Genomic DNA, 17,879 nt, shown 5'->3' with positions numbered 1-17,879 from the left:
CAGAGTAACAGCCTAGACCTGGATCCTGTCTCACCACCATGGGCAAGTAAAGTGGGAGGAATGGAAAGTGGCAGCACTCCATTTTTAAGCTCAAAAGCATTAAGAGGAGTATGGCACTGAAGTTAAAAATAACATCTGATTTCTGCCTCCAGCAGATGCATGCTTTCCTGCCAGGGAGATCAAATTTGAACAGGCACAGAGAAACATTTACATAACAAGACTGTAAGAAGCAGCATACTGTAAAAGAGATCTGTAGGCCAGAGCTGAAGTGTCAGTGATTCTTCTGGTGATAGCAATACTCAAGCAAAAAAACCACAGGGCTTTGAGAGCACATCAGAGATACACATTAATGCTTAAGGTATTCAGATGAGAGCAAAAATGAGACTGTAGGAACTATTCCATATCTGAACAAGATGCAAAGTAGTAAAGTTTGCAAGACGCTTGTGTGCACAGAGCTAACAAACACAATCAGGAAGCAGGAGGCCCTGTATTGTGTGTTTTCACAATATATGTCATACATACTGCTTTCCATCACGATGTGATAAATCATTTGTTTGTATCCACAGCCTGACATACTTTAAAACAATCAGCAAAGGACTGCATTGCAAACCAGCTTGTCACTGCTGATTCTCTAAGCTTTTAGTGACTGCTGTTTTGTCCGTATCATTACTGTTTGTCCTTTTAAAAAACATATGGCAATATAGCAAGCACCAAAGCAGGAAGAAAGGAACATGGCTAAAGCAGTAGTTTAACTGTGTCCATCCTTTATCAAAGTAGATAGCTTGGTTTTGGCTGGAAAAAAGTTATTTTTCTTGCCAGTAGCTGGTACAGTGCTTGTTTTGGATTTAGTGTGAGAATAATGTTGTTAACGCACTGATGGCAGTGCATATCTACATAAAGGTCTATTCAGTTTCCCATGCTCTTCCAGTGAGCAGGTGCACATCAAACTGGGAGGGAGCACAATGAGGAGAGCTCACTTGAACTGGCCAAAAGGACATTCCATACCACAGAACGTCATGCTCAGTAAATAAACTGTGGGGAGCTGGCTGGGAGGTGCAAACCACTGCTCACGGTGGTGAGCAATTGTATTTTGCACCACTTGTCTTTCTTGGGTTTTATTCTTCTCTTTCTTTTTGTCATCTCCTTTCTCATTACTATTATTGCTATTATTACTACTACTACTATTATTATTGTTGTTGTTGTAATTAAATTTTACTTTATTTCTATAATTAAACTGTTCTTTTCTCAGCTCACAGGTTTTATCTTTTTCCTGATTCTCCTCTCCATCCCACTGGGGGAGTACAGAGTGTGAGCAAGTGTCTGAACAGGACTTAGTTGCTGGGTGGAGTTAAACTGCATCATGCAGAGCAGGTGGTAGACATCTGCAGCCTGGACACTAAAGCACTGCACCTTTGCCCTTCCTCTCTTAACATCATGCAACTTGCAGTGTCACCTGATGATGTTGCACACTTCTGCAGCCTATGGTCCCACATTGTGGCTCTGATTGTTTGAATCAAATAAAATACATGTAGATTTTCTCCCTGCCTTCTCCCGTAGTTAAAAACTAGCAGGTGGCAAGTAAATTTTATTCTGTTTTTTATCCAACATTTCATGCAGTGTTACAGCAAATTGTTAAAACCTCACAAACCTCAAACAAAAAAATGTGTCTGTGAATTTTTGTCAAGATGGAAACACAAGAACAGAAAAGTATTTAACCTACTGAAAAGGACACCAGAATATTAGTGGCAGCATCAAGAATGAAACAAAACTTAAAAAGACCTACCTCACCATTTCTTGTACCAGCCGTTGTACCATTGAGTCTTCATCACTGTCCTTGTGATGCAATCCATAGCAGTGTACCACTGCTTCCACTGGTGCTTTACCATTAGCAGCTTTATTGCTTAAGATTTTCTTTTTCTGCAAACAGTAAAATATTGCAATAACATTTTTGAATGTAGATTATTCCCTGCTTGTAACAATTACCACTAAAATCCTCATATGATTCTTCAGTGTTCTATGCCTTGAAAATGGTATGAGCTCAAGAACTTTTACTGCACAACAGGAATGATTCAGTATTAATTTTCTGGGTTAGGATATTGGGATAACCAGAAAAGATGACACTCTTCTTAAAGGACATCTAGCAAGGGCTTTAGTTTTCTTAAATTATTGTCATCCAAGTTGAACACTAGGGGTCATATTTAGATAACCACTGACACATTGCAGAGCACATCCAGGATTAAAAATAACCACACACTCACCAATGCTAAACCATGAATGTTTAACAATTCACAAAGGAACAGCAGTGATTTTCATAGTATATGGTGCAAATGTTGGTTTGCTGTGAAGTGCTGGGTTGATTCCTGTATTTCTGTTCTCAGCAGGAGTTTGGAAACAAGTGGGAAGGCTCACAACATGCTTACAGCGTCAGATGAGCCCTATATTTTCCCCTAAAGGGGAATGCCCCTGCACAGATGTCTCACGGTCTGTGCTCTCTCAGTTTTTTATTTTCAGCGCCACAACTATTCTAGTTCAGGAGAAGTGCGGCACAACATTTTTGTTGTTGACCCAAAGTGCTCTTGGGAAAACCAGAAAGTTCATTTAGGAGTCAGATTCAGGGGCAGCAACACCAGCTGTTTCATCAGTTTTACTAAACTTTTGTATACTTACACATTTCTTGATATTAACTTTCACCACACACAAAAGACAGATGACTCTGAGGAAGTACATTGACATTACATAGATTCCTGGAAGCCCAGATAACGCCATAGTGCAACATTAATTTTTCACCATTCTTACAGCAGTGGAAAGAGACTACCAGGAGATACGTGCTTTTGTGGAAGTGCAGCTCTACCGGTGCTGAGGGACAGACGTGTTCCCTTACCCCAAACAAGAAGTGCTAGAAGTGGCTTGACAGATGTCTTTGCATTCCCCCTATCTCTGGCTGTGCGTGGTTCTCCAGTGGTTCTGGGGTCACAGTTATAGGTTGTCGCAATTCTGGGTTGATGTCAACTTGCAGCATTGTGCTGCTGCAGTTCCACATGATGAAATGCAAACATAGAAAATAAGCATTAGCTTGTGCCTAATACCTTTCTGTCCACATGGCTTGCTTGTTTCCTACATTATAGTTTCCATTGTGTTGCCCAGTCACCTTTAAAAGTCCTAAGTACTGGAGTTTCCACCATTTCCTTTAGGAGACTATTTCACAATTTGAAATGTCTCGCTGTCAAGGAGGTTTTCCTGACATTCATCCTAAAATTTCCTTCTTTTAATTTCATCTAATTATCCCTAATTAAACACCCATGTAAAAAATTCCTTTCCTTGTGCCAGATTGTGGCTGTTCTTTCATATACTTGCAAGCTGAAGAAGGAAAAGGGAACCTGAATTTACCCCTGCCCTGTGAGGTAAATGCAGAACCAGCACTGAGTGACTCTGAAGAATATTCTTTCAAATTTGAAGTGATAAATGTGTTAGTATATACAGTTAGTTTGAACTCAGATGCTGTAGAAAATGTAAATCAGAACTGAAAATAAATAAAGCAGTTCAAGACAAATAAAAGGTGCAGTGGATTTTTAGTGACCTAAAGCTTTTTTAAGAACATTTACTGCTATTCCATAGTAAAGATATGGGATCATATATATACCTTTCAATTTCTGAAAATGTACTACCTTACTTAAGTATCCCCACTGTTTTGTGGAGCTTCTTGTGAAACTACCTGACCACTACAAGTCTTTCTTCACTGGTTGACAAGTTACTCCAAAGTCTTATTGCTTACCACTTAGTAGTAACAGGTTACCCCTTGAAGCAGGGATTCATCATCAGGCATGGTGATAAGAAACCCCAGATTCAAGTATTTGGCTGAAATTCATCAGCATTTTGGGCAATAAGAGATTAGGTCCATGTTGTCCTGGTTAAATTCTGATTTACCTCTCTTGTACTAACATTTAGTTCTCCTGTAGTTTCAAACTGAGTGTGCTGGTTTTGATTTCCCTTCTCAAAAATGGTTGCACAACATTGCTAGTACACAGTGGCTGCTTTGGTTACATCTGTCTCAGACACCAAGCCTCAACAGTGAGTGGATTAACTGGTGAGATACTTCAATCCCTAAATATTCTGCAGGAAAACAAAAAACTCTACCCATATAGAAATTTAGCAGTATAGACATCTTTTATTAAAATGCATAGCTGCTCACAAAGTTTGCTCTTCAGAAACCCATGCTGTTTCTTGCATATATCAAGTTTATCTTTGGTTTGATTTCAGAACATTCAGAACAGTATCAACTGAGATCCAAAAGGACTACACCAACTTTAAGCTGTCAAAACCCTACAGAAATAAAAAGGAACTTTAAAAATTGCTCCAGTTCAAATTAAATAACCTATATTTAAAATATTCTTGTTTTCTTTAAGGTCTCTGGGAAATCAACCTGTCTTAAGAAATGGCATGGCTTTAAAAAGCATGCCAAATGCCAGCTGCTGAGACTTAAGTTTGTTAACTGGGATACCAAAAAATTACCTTACTTTCATGATTTTTCCTGCTTGGGATGGGATGGGATGGGATGGGATGGGATGGGATGGGATGGGATGGGGCAATTCTGTGGCTTGCATGTGGAAACCCTACTCTGCTCTGCCTGCATGCTGGAAAGAGCCTTGCCTGGAGAAAAGAAAAGCAGGCAGGGAGATGGAAAAAAGTCTGGTTTCTTTCAGGCCCTACAGGAAGTTTGGGCGCAAAAGAGCTATATTAATAGCAATATTTCTTTCATCCTTGGGTGCAATGGGACAAGAGAAGTATGTAAAGACTGAGGCTAGTAGCTGGAACAAGCTGGCTTCTTGTGTGAGTCTTCACAAAGCTTTACTGGTAGGTTTTAAATAATTTTTTACAGTCTATCATTATGAGCCATTTCAAATCATAAGGAGTGCCCTATTAATTCGGTAAAATGTCAGCCTGAAAATGAGAAAGTTTTACAGACTGCCAGAAGTTCTATGTTTTGTTACTTTCCAGCCTCAGAATCAGATTTTTAATAGGTGAATTCCGCCCCACCCCGTGCTTCTCATACTACACAGAAAATTATTCTGAATAAGTAATTATGGGGATTTTTTAGCATATTCTATTCTTAAAATCAGACAGACTATAAGGAAAGGATAAATACCAAGCTACAGAGTGTCTATCCAACTAGATGTAGAGGACTATTTTTATCAAATATCTAACACTGGAACAAAGAAACACCTGATGTATTGAAGTAAGGCAGGTGGGGCAACTCATCAAAGGCTGAAGAATTAACACAGGAGTCTCACACAGATCACCTCTACTTAATATGGTTTTGTATTCCGATAGATAGTTGCATAAGCATCCTCCACATGCTTAAACATTGAATTTAGCATTTCAAATCAGAAACTGGACACCTTTTAAAAGCTGGTGAGAAGGACTTAGCTTGGGAACCACAGCTTATGCAGAACACTCAAGCACGGGCATTTGCTGTAGAGATGAAGGCAGTGGCTTGTCTTTGGGGTACTAACTTCAGTAGTTGACTCTTTAACTAACAGTTTCTGTGCTTGGGAGTAACAGAGGCTCCTACCAAGCATGTTGCTGAACGTCCTCACTTCTTCTTTTCAATGAGGACTGGGGAATTCAGCACCTTGCAGGAACTGAGTAGTGTTCAGGGAACTATAGTGTCATGTTTTGCTGTCGATTGATATAAAATGGAGAAAACATTCCTTTAATAAATCATAGTTAGAGAATTATTTAAACTTACTGCAAATGAAATTTTTGGTGATGTTAGCGCTAGTACTATCTTCTGTAACCTACTTATCCGGGGTTTTATCCAAAATACATAAACAAAATCTACTGATTCGTTACAGAATGCACCAGAGCGCACAAGTTTATCTAGACAAAATGTAATTGTTTTGCTTTAGCAAAAAAGGGTATAAAAGGCAAAGACCACAATATGTGAATATGTCAGTGCTTGCTTAAGGCCGTGCTTTTCAAAATGTAGCAATCATAACTGTTTGTTTAATGTTGACAGCATGCTTGCTGCTCTGCAATAGCAAACAAAATCATATTTTAATACTTTTGAGCTAACATAACAAAGAACAGACATGACAGAAAGGACTGACAATACTAAAATAACTAATTTGAGTTACTGCTCTTACCTTCCAATTTTATGGCTATTGTAAAAGAAATGAGTTGTCAAAATGGATTGAGTGGAGAGCTATAACTTTGGTGAGATGAAATCAGGAGGATTCAAAGCAGTTTCCAGACTGTGCTGTTCCTGTCATATGGCTCAGTCAATGGTCGAGCCATGTAGAAGGCACTGGTTTTAGAATACTTCACCTGAAATTTACCCTCTCAGAAAACCATATAATTTCTTGAAATAACACTTAGCTCTCCTAAAACTGTGACAGAGATGTTGCGAAGGCTGAAACCCCACCATCCTCATGTTGTTTTGTTTTATAATTTCTAGGTAGCATATTTAGTCTTCACCTAGACAATAGTACAGATAAAAGGTGAATATCAATTGACATTTTTCCCCTTTTTTTCTTGAATACACATCACACAAAATATAACATGGAATTTAAATCTGTTTTGGCTTGCAAGAAAGCCCATAGAGATAGCAGGAATCCAAAATAACGAATGCATAATAGATAATATATAAATATATATATAATAAGTAAGGAAGTCTTCCTTTATTTTCAGGATATGAAAATAAAGACCCTGAAAAAATGAGGTCTGAAAACATGAGCAGGCGGGGAGGGGAAGTCCCTACATTTCTATGGGCTGTCCCAAGACCTGTAACAGCAAACTAGGAAGAAAGCTCAGAACATAAATAAATAAATAAAGACCAGTTCCCTCTTTGCCTAAAGGAGAGGGAGGGTGAAGGTCTCTGGCCATCTCACGAGCTCCCTTTGCTGAAGATGCAGAGGAGCTGTCAATCCAAGAGCTCTTGCAGGTGGCCTTTGGGTAAGGGTCTAAAATGATACCTTTCCCCTTGCCCCTTCACCCACCTTCCAGAAGGTGGTTAATTCATGAGTCTGTGACTTCCCAGCATTATGTTTTAGTGACAGAACCTGTTCAAGGTGCTGGTGCCCCCATTCCCCCTGGTACACGCACACTGCACAGCGATGCTGAGGTTTCTGAGTGACCCAGCAAACAGCAACTACCCCTTTAATGAATCATTGTGCCTGGTGGCACTGTTTACTCACCGGTTTCCACACCTCAGTACTGCCTGTGGGACCCTTCCTGCCCTAAGTACTGCAGCTCTGTCCCAGCTTTTCCTTCTCTTCACCACCAGTAGCTCATTCCTGCCCTTCTGCAGCCCAGCTGGAAGAATGACTGCCAGAAGTGGGAAGCCTGCTAGCAAGGTCACATTTATGTTTACAGCACATTCTCTCATCTTCTTCCTTATTCCAGGGGCTCCCAAGGCATGAAGTCATTTTAGGACCAGATGAAGAGAGAAGTGAGACAGCCATGAGAAAAGTAGGGATCTTTGTGGGCTCTGCTTCCCCTTTGAACTGCGATCAACCCCTGGGATGCTTTATAAGACAACTAGAGCTTATCTGAGACAACATTAACACCCAAGAGATGTATTCACACTGTCTGATTCTAGATATCTAACATATGTGCTCTGACTAGTCTTCTGAACGGCTCTGTCTCTCTCACTCCACTGACTTTGCTGAGGGCTCAGGCATCCAGGCTCCCCTCTTCTGCATCATGTCCCACAGCCACAAACCCAAAGCAGTCCAGAATACTGAGACCACACGGCTGCACAAACCACAGCTCTGCTTTCCTGAGCTCGAGTGCTGGGACCTGCTAGCTGGTGCAAGAAACAGAAAGCCTTCAGCATTTCTTCTCCTGGTGGATCAGCCCCTGCCATGCATTTGGAGGGACCAGGGGTGAAGAGGTTTCCTCATCAGTTAGCACTGCTAAGCATTGGTGCCTACATGTTCTCTGTGGTGCTCACCTGGACAGACCCCGTCCCCATGAACAGCCACGCTTGAGCTTCCTCTGTCTTCCAAGGAAATAGCACAGGGACCTGTGAGGCTAGAACCGTTATAGCAATGGCACACAGAACACAGTAAAAAGCCTAGCAAACCAGAATTTTTAGTTTTTTTCCAAGAATGGATGATATTTTATGAAGTACTTAGCTCCTGCTTTATTCTCTACTAGGATGTGAACTGTCTTGCAACTGTGAAGTGCTTCAAGTCTTATTCTTAAGTGACACTGCCTTTTATGAAGTCTGTGAAAATGATGAGACACACCGAAGACTGAGGACTGTTTGCTTAGCAGATTACAGGAGCAAATTATTAGTGCTAACACACAGAGGACCTTTGTGTGGTTGATCTCTCCATGTAGCTGGTTTAGTGACAGCTGTTGGCAAAGAAGATGAAAAGGGAATCTGTATTACAGCTGGCCATGGGGGAATGAAAAGAAAAGAAAAAAGTCTTCACAGTTTGTGAGTTATTTTTTTTACTATTGCATTAAAGAAGTTTTATGAGTGTGCTATTTGCTAGTCACAATAAAAATGTTAGAAGTAACCAACAGGTAGTTCAAGTCCAAATTTTACTGCTTTCCAAAAGCAATAAAATAAAGGTTTACAAAACTTAATGATTATTGAAATATCTTTCAGATGAATGTGTTACCAAAAGGTAAGTTTTACTTTGGATTTTGTAAAACCAAAAAAACCCGATAAATGATACCAAACCTGATTTGTAAGGATGGTATATCTGATTAATCTTATTTTTCTGAACTGAATGAAGGCAAACACGAGAAATAATGAAAAATATATGGACTTGAAAAAATACCACTGAAATTCAAGAATAAAATTCTAAATCTGCCAATGCAAGAATAATTAACTGAATTTGATATGAAAATGTCTGACTGTCCCTTGCTAGGGAGCAGGGATCCTCATTTGCAGAGACACATGGTGGCCTTTCCATGATGCCTGAGCGTGTGCTACTTTCCACCCCTGGCCATGAATGCTAAATCTGTGGTGCAGCCATTGTGCAAGGTAGATGCAAGGAATCAGCATGGTGTAGGCAGCTGTCTGTCAGAGACTATGACCCTTCCTCCTCCCTTCTCCTCTCCCCTCCCCCTGCATGACACAGCTTGTCAGTGGTTCTAGCCAGTGGAAGAAAAAAATACCTTATCTGAGTGGGTTTTTTGTTAAGCCTGCACTGAATCACATTCAGTGTGCATTCTTGGAAATGCCATCCCTTGGAAAGTGACTTGGAAAAAACCCCATTCCTTACTGTTCTAAGTTTTTTCATGAACATTTTCACCCATGGAGAATCAGTTTCCTAGGTTCTGAACCAGAATCATACTGCCCCTAAACAATCTTGCCTTTTATTTCTGTTCTTAGCAGAAACCTCTCATGCCCCTCTTGGGACCTTCCCTCTACCACATGTGGGACATTTAAAGCTCCAGGTTTTTCCCAGCATGACTCCACAATTGTTCTGTTCACTTAGAGCGAAGAAATTATAGACATAACCAGAATCAGACTTTCAGTTTCTGTTTTGGTTTCAACCTGAAAGCAGACTTTGCACGAAAACCAGACATTTCAATAAATCCCGCTAGCTTTTTCAACACACTCTCTGCCTAGGCGAGTGGCTGGAAAAGCCAGGTGTATCGGCCTCAGTGGTTCCTGGTCCACACAGGAACTGGAAGGTACTCAGAATAGCACAGACATTTTCAGTGAGCTCAGTCACGGTGAAAACTAGACATCCAGACTGGCCAAGCAGAGATATGTCATAAGCCTGTTCCTCTTGCACAGAAAATCAAAACTCATGCGGTTGGTTGGAAATATACATGAGAAAGGAGATGAAGCCTATGTAACAACTTTGAGATTTTAGCACTTCATGTTTTAGCAGTTTAAGTGTAAACTTTTGTTCATCTTAGACTTAAAAATAAAATAATAACCAGGAACAATTTCATAAGTAATCTAACAATTTTTCATTAGAAAGCAGTTAATTCAGGAGCCAAAGAAAGCCTGGGTTTATCGTTATATTATGTCTGCAGTATAAAATAGGTTTCTAATATCCATAATTTCATTTTCTTGATGGGTGCAGAAAAAAAATGATTACAAGAAAAACAATTGGTGACAGTTTTTGTAATGCTCTAGCAGCACATTAAATCCAAAATAATTTGGTGGACTTCACAGGGTTCATGCTGGTGTAAGAGATTAAGATAATCTTCACAGTTATACAGGGCAGGCTGGAACCAATCTTGCCATGCGTTATGAAAATCTTAATCCACATTGTAACTTTACATGTGGAAAATTAACAAAACAATACTTCATCTAAGCATGAGAATTATGTCACTCCCAGTTGCTCCCTGTTGACAGCTGTTTACAGTATGGTCCTGGGAGTGCTGATTCACTCCCACAGCCTGAACTGTGATGTTGAAGTTATTAAGAGAAAGAACACAGAAGAAACCTGCTCTTTATGTTATTGCTATTTGTTAACCACCTGGTTTGGAGCCACCTGGGCACGTACTGTGCGGACATAACCTCTGTGGATGGGATGGCTGCCAAGCAAAGAACATACAGACTCTCTTTCCCCCCTTTTCATGCTCAGTGCCTGGAGAATGTAGGTTCCCACATCATGTAAGCTACCAGCCTTTGCAATGTAGATGGTTTCAGACCAATAAAAGAAAAGTGAACAGCATGTCTGAGAAGGGAACAACAGGCTTGTCTGATGGCATCCCCATGCTGAGGGATGGTTCAGGAGCTCCTTTGGGTTTCTCTTCTCTTTCCCCAGCTTATTAACCTATTCATTGTCAGACACGTTATGACAAACCAGAAACGACAATGCTGTATATAGACTGACTGTTCATCTTCTAGGTAGCTTTCCCCAAGATGGCATCTACTGGAGGTTGTGGCGGTTTCTGTCCAGACTGTGTGTCTGGGATCACTTCACCGTTGTGTAGATGGGTCTCACTCCTAAACAGAAAAGCAATATAGGCAGAGCGGGGCAGGGCCTGGGGAGCAGCCCATGCAGCTGAGGGTGGAGGGTAGAGAACTTATACAGCCAGAGAATTTTATTTTCTCTTGATCTGAGGCCTCAGTCGCACCAGAAAAACCCCACCAACCACAAGAAAAGGAATTATGATCAGATGTTGTTGTCTAGGTCTGACAGTGTTCTAGACTGAGAAAATCTCCCAAAGGGACAGTCCGGTGAGAAGGAAACCACACAGTACCACTAATACTTTAGTGTCTAACGCACCCCTGTGAAAAGGGACCAGTTGTGATATACATTAGTGGGAAAGGAAGAGCCAGTCCTATGAAGTTAGGATACTTCAAACAGCATAAAGTAATTGGACCTAACAGCAGCTTTTAGGAAGGATTCCTTCTTGGAAGGAGACAGCAAAAAGCTGCAAACAGTGTGCAGGTGGTCACTATGAACAGTTGCAAATCAGTTATTTAGATCACTTAAAGGACCACTGTCAAAAGCATTAGCAAAAGTGCTTTTGATATGATGTTATAAAGGTGTGACTTAATGAAGTTCACTGGCAAGGTTCACGCTATTGTACAGCACCATCATTTGAACAATGATTCCAGTCTACCAATACACAAACCAAAGTTATCAAGTAACAAATCAAAGTTACCAAGGCACTAACTGAAGTTACAAAGACAAAACTGAAGTTACCAAGTCACTAATCAATATTACCATACTGCAAGGTAATGCACAATATTGGTTGCTTGCTACAGATCTGTTGGTAAAAAGGTCTCTCAGCAATGAGGAGAAACCTTGAGAGGCGTCCCAGCTCAAGGGGAGACCACTGCCATGCAGCCACACTGCCTAGCGGGGAGAGCTCAAAGGTTCACCTAGGCTGCCATATTTGTGAGATAAAGTGGTTGGCTTATAGTCAAATTATATGCGATGGGAAAGGTATGCATGAGACTTCTTGTACCCACAGCTTTCTTTGTTCCTTGATAAATGACTGTTGGAAAAGCCACCTGCTATTCATGTGTTAATTGTGTGATCAGTGTTCCAAGCTCATATGCATCGATGCTCTCTGTGTCACTCTGCTGCTCTGTGGGTTTTCAGAGAACGGATTGAAACTAGAAGAGTTCTTGGCCTGTTAACAACACAGGCTTTTACCTCCTTTGGTGCTTGTACCAAACTCCTGCTAGTTTATTTGAATGCATCCATCCCACCAGTGCTTCTAGCTCTAGTCTATTTCCAATGCTCTACCTCAAGCAGCAGGAGAAAGCATCCAGCATTTCAAGTCCATGCTTGACAAAGACAAAAAACCTGCAGAAAATTCAACACACAGTCATGCAAGTCTAACAGCCCAGAGACAATACCTGTTCTGTAGCTTCAGTCTTCAGCTCTGCCCCACATCTGTTCCATCCTCCTTTTCAATGACTGTTGTCTAGGACCAAGTGTTGCTGGTCAAAAATCTCAACAGACTTTAAAAAATAACTAAAACTGCCCAACAAGATAACACTGTTGTCAGTCACACAACACAAACAGACAGCTTCTCCTGAAATAACCAGGAACCATGCAACACTGTCTACTGAGTCATAAATTCTTAGAAGGGATATTCTGGCATTATGGATATACAAAATGGCTGTCTGCAGTGGTGTATCAGGGTATGGGTTTGGTGTATGAACTGAAGTGAACAGTCCTGGTGAGCAAAAGGAACATGTACAGCTGAAGAAATCCCAGTGGCAAGACTTCTAGTGTAGTCTGAAGTTTTTTCTGTAAATGTTTTTTTTCCCCCTGTGCTTTAAGTTATAACCAAAGGCTTTTCTACAAAACAACAGCAGTCTTAGAAAAAGTGTTTTGTATAAATAATAATAAAAAAGGATGAAAACCAAACCCCATTTAAACATTTTAAAAAACAGAGGAAATATAACAGACCTAAGAGCTCTGCTTTTCTTTCCCCCTCATTATTCTTGGCTAGATGTCTTAACACTCACTTTTTATTTGTTGATAACTCCTTTGAGCTCATGTGTCAATCCATATGCTCTGTCACAGGCAGTGAATTATTTTACATTGTCTGACTACTGGCTGTAGCCTTTAATACGCTTGTGACCTAATACAATTACCTCCAGTTATGGAGAAGTCTTACAGCAGCTGGTAAGAGCAGCAAATGAATGAGGACTACAAGAGTACCGTGTGTGCTTTGCCTAGTATTTCCCAAGTGTCAAGGTACAAAACAAACCCACAATTACAAGAAAATCAAGGCCCAAACTCAAAATAAATAAACATCCCCAAACCCCAACCCAAAAGAAATACACAGATTCATTTTTTCTTTTCCTCTTTTTCCTTCTTTCTTCCTTTCTTTCTTTTTCTCTCTCTCTTTCTTTCTCTAAAGCACCAAAAGTTTGCAAAAGGTTTAGAGACAATTTTATTATCCTTCCCACAGGTGTGGAATACTGATTTCCCAAGAGTTTTCTTGGCTTTACAGCCTATCAGCTATAAATCAGAGGGGCAATACTTGGTAGCAGTGGTGGTAGGTTTTCACTATATTTTGCTTCCAAAAAGCGTCTTTTTTGTATGCCTACAGCACTTCAATTGTAGCACAACTGTTGGATACTCTGGAAAAATATTACAAACTAAAGGACAAAAGTGTATCTCAAAAATTATTTACCACTATCTACTTCATATAAGACAGACACTACATTAGCTAAGTGACTAAAACAATTAAAATGAAAATTACTGCAATTACAGACTGATCACAAAAACTAGATAAATTCATATAAATTTCAAACCCATCTTGAAAGATGAGTTTCCAGAAGAAATACTGTTTTATTATCAGAGCTAACAAAGTAAGAAACATCACTGCACAGGGAAGGATATGCAAATATGCCTTTTTCTGGTATTTTCTGAAGAGTGACACATTTTACAGCATTAGATGCTCAGCCTAAGCCTGTGAACATGTTAAGTAATTTCAGGTGCTAAAGTACACAGTATACATTAGAGTACATGAGTACTTGCAATTAAGTAAGATTACCAAGAAAGACCAGAAGTAGTGCTGGATTAGTTTCCCAGTCTAAGTAGACATAAAACTGCAGCCTTTACTGCTGTCAAATAGCCAGCTTTGAGAAACCACCAAAAAACTTGGTGGATACTTTGGCAACCTTCCACATGTTACAGATCTTCAAACATGACACCAAATTCAAAGTTACTGACCAAAGCCAAGTTCTTGTCCACCTCTGACCTGAATAGGGCTCACAATCCTACTCACATAACTTTACGTATGTTAAAAGATGAAAACACATCCTCTTAATCATACCATCTTATTTTAAAATAGCTTTTGATGGTATTGTTTTAATAAAGGTAGTTGTGATGATTACATACAGGGTACAGGAAAAGCCTGTCTTTAAATGACTGCAGCCAATGTCATTTACCAGAAATGAGTTTGGCCCATGATAAGTTATAAAGGCCACTTTAAATTATAATAAGATATTTATTGCCAGGAAAGCTCCTCTCTTTAATACAGATTTCCACTTTTCTCTGCCCCAAACAATTGACAAATGTGGCTGGTCCGAAGGATATAGTCTGTAACTGCTAATAGTTCATTAAAGTAGTGATATTACCTGACTCAAAAAGTAAAAAATATGCAGATGACAGAGTAGTAAATCTAGCTGTACAAGCACATAGTTGTGAGAACACTTTAATCACACGATGATTGTGAAAAGCAGGTGGTACTGTAAAATCTTTGGAATATTTTCTAATATGCTAACGTTTTCTAATCTGAGAAATGAAATGTAATACATATAGTATGACTGCAAAAATAAAATAATAATAAAAAAAACAAACAACAACCCTGGAGATATATTATCATGTAACAATGTATGCAGGCTTAATGCACAGCAATACAACAAATTGCAACACATAACCAAATATCGAATATCGGTAACTAGAGCCGCATTCCCCACACATTGCAGTGCAGAAGAGCCCTTTAGGCTCAGCTCTGCTTGTCTCTAGTCCCATTAGCATTCTGCCAGCTCATTCCTGAACAGTCTGCGGTAAACATGCAATGCAGAAAAGCAACCAGGAAAGCATAGCAGAGAGTGACTTATGGAAAACAATTAGGTGTCCTTCAGGTTTTTTGTTGCTAAGTGAGAAGCCTATTATTTTTACTCAGCTAAAATGCCACAGGTATTCTGTAGGCCAGAAGGAACATATTAATCTTATTTTTCACAGACAGTTCAGATATATATGGTTATTGTCTTAAAGCAATGAAGCAAACCAGTAAATGTCTCTGGGTTTTGCATCTGGTCTCATTTTCCCAAAATGAAGTGGAATACTATTGCTGCTGCAGTTACCTCTATGTTCTTTTCTAGCTATGCTGGATAGAGGCTCAAATTATTTTTAGCCTGCTGAACTTGTTTATTTCATTCTTATTTTGAACATATAGGAAATCATCCCTGCTGTCATTGGAAAGAGCCTGTGAAACACAATTTATTTCCTTCTGGAAATTTTCATTAAAAAAATGAAAAAGAAAAAAAAAAAAAGAGAGAGAAACCAAGGCCTTAACATTGTAGTTATCACTCTGGTTGAAGATCTAGTCTGATCATAGACTGGTACTAGAGGAATCTTCTTGGTCCTCAAGACTTACCCTGAGCATGACCACAAGATTTTATTTTTTTTTCTAGCCACTCCTTACAAGTGACTGTGTACAGGACCTGGAAAGCACTTACACTTGAAGTTGTTCACTTACCTGCATTGAGGCTGTTACTGTACCTTTCTGAATTTGTATCAGTGGCTTCATTTTTGTAACAGCACAGTGAGAAAAGGTTAAAAAAAAAAAAAAGGCTAACTCTTCTTTCAGAAATATGTCCTGAAAAATAGATGAGCTTGTCCCTTAAAACTTGGGTAAATATAAACAGCCTTCTGTTGTGACTTGTTTTGTTTAACTTTAGATACCAATGATTTCGGCCTTGCACAGGCAATGACCTTGCAAGGAATTTTTCTGGCATGAAAATCAGTTTCAGTGCCTCTTCTTCCTTAGGTTATGCTTTTCTGGCAGCAGTTGGGAGAAACTGGCAGAAGTCAGAGCAAGTCAAGTGCTACAGTGACTGCACACTGGGAAGCAAGATTACTTTACCTGGCCCTGCATGGGGCAACTAAGTAAGCCCGAAGCACCTGGGTGGTGGAAAGGCTGCTGGCAATGGGACCTGAGGTAGGATTAGCAAAGAGCTTACATGTGCTGCTTTCATGGCTGAAGTAGGAGCTTTCACAGTCTCCTTCAATCAGAATAGCAAAGTGTTATAACCTGTGGACAACGGTATATAGATGTTTGCAGCCAACCTTTTAGCTTTACAATTTTCAAGAAAGGAAAACCTGCTATTTGAAGAAGTACGGGTATCTGTGACAATTAAGTCCTTCACAGAGGGATACAGACTAACGCATACTCTCAGTGACTTACGTAAGAATGATCCTAACTTGGTCATATAGTTTTTCAACTAAACCTCTGCAATGTGTTCCCAGTGCAGAGAAACAAAATGCTATGTAATGGCAGTCTTCAGGGTCTCATTAACCTTGCATGCCTGGCAAATAAATAAATAAACCAAATTTTAAAAGCCTGGAAGCTGCTGCCATCTTTAAGATCTTGATAAACAATTTCAAAACAGAACAAGATTTTTTGAGTTATTAGACTGACCCCACGGGACAACACATTAATTTAGTGGCTTCCCATGCCTCCACTTCTTTTGTGCTTGGTATGCACTAGAGCTCTGTTTGATTAGGGCTTCCATTCCCAAGGGACTATCAAGGTCTTCATTTGCAGTACATACCCTAAGTGCATTACATTATTTTGCTTTTAAAATTCACCCTCCTGTTAAGCTCTCACCCATTCCAGGAAACACTGGTGATGTTGATCACTTGTAACACCTGCACAGGTCTGTCAGCTACTGATGTCCATTATTGAAGCTTTAACTTTCTGAATATTAAAATAAAATTCTCTCCAGCCAAAAAATTGCTAGATGTCTTCTGGAAATAGCACCAGGAACTGCATGAACGAACACAGGTGCTGAAGAGCTACTTCCTATGTTAGGTTGCAGCTTATCAATTCTCATTATTGTACAATTAAAAAAAGTAAAATCTTTAGGGATACCATACCATCTCATCCTCCCATTAACACTGGATTTACAGCAATAATTCAATTTATTTCAGCAGCATTAATCTAGCTATTGCTCCCAGAACGAAGTTTGGATGCACAGTTTATGAAAGAGGGCTATCTGAAATGTCTTTTCATTTTATGTCTCTCTCAGAAGTCAACCCTGAATTGCTCATCAATAAGCAGCCCCATCTTCAGTACCACATTACAAGGCTAGCTGAAAATTCAGCCCGAGCAACAGTGCGAAAGTGTTAACTGGCAAGAATACTAGAATGAAAAAAAATCAGTGGGGAAAAAGAAGGGGAGCATCTAGCCACTATAAGTGGTCTTCAGATGACAGATAAAGTTAGGGGAAAATGCATAAGCAAACAAAAACTCAGTGAAGCACAATGGACTAAACCTATCCCAAGTATAACTCCAGCCAGCTGGCCATTATCTGGTTGTCAAAATATGTTTACTGGGGAAAGAAAGAAACAAAATAAAGTATAAAATCTGTTCTAGAACATAGCACATTGGTTTTGTTTGGATAAATCAGGATGCCTTCTATAATGCAATTTTTCAAGATAAATTACTTGTTACTGCAACTCCAATATTAAGCCATGATCCTCATAATTTTTGTGAACCCTTCCATCCCCCTTTTTATTTCAAGCATTCTATAAATATCCAGTGTCTTATTTTCTTGTGTTCATAGTAAAGAGGTGTCTTAGGAAGTTTTGTACCTATATCACTGTGGAAACAAGATATGTGTATACATCTGTGACTGCTCCTTCTCTAGAGAAAAATCCTGCATTATCTGTGCAAGCTTATGGCTAATTTTT

The sequence above is a fragment of the Falco peregrinus genome, chromosome Z, assembly GCF_023634155.1.
Source record: "Falco peregrinus isolate bFalPer1 chromosome Z, bFalPer1.pri, whole genome shotgun sequence".
Classification (NCBI taxonomy): domain Eukaryota; kingdom Metazoa; phylum Chordata; class Aves; order Falconiformes; family Falconidae; genus Falco; species Falco peregrinus.
The sequence above is the reverse complement of the archived record's forward strand: the minus strand, read 5'-3'. Positions refer to the sequence as shown.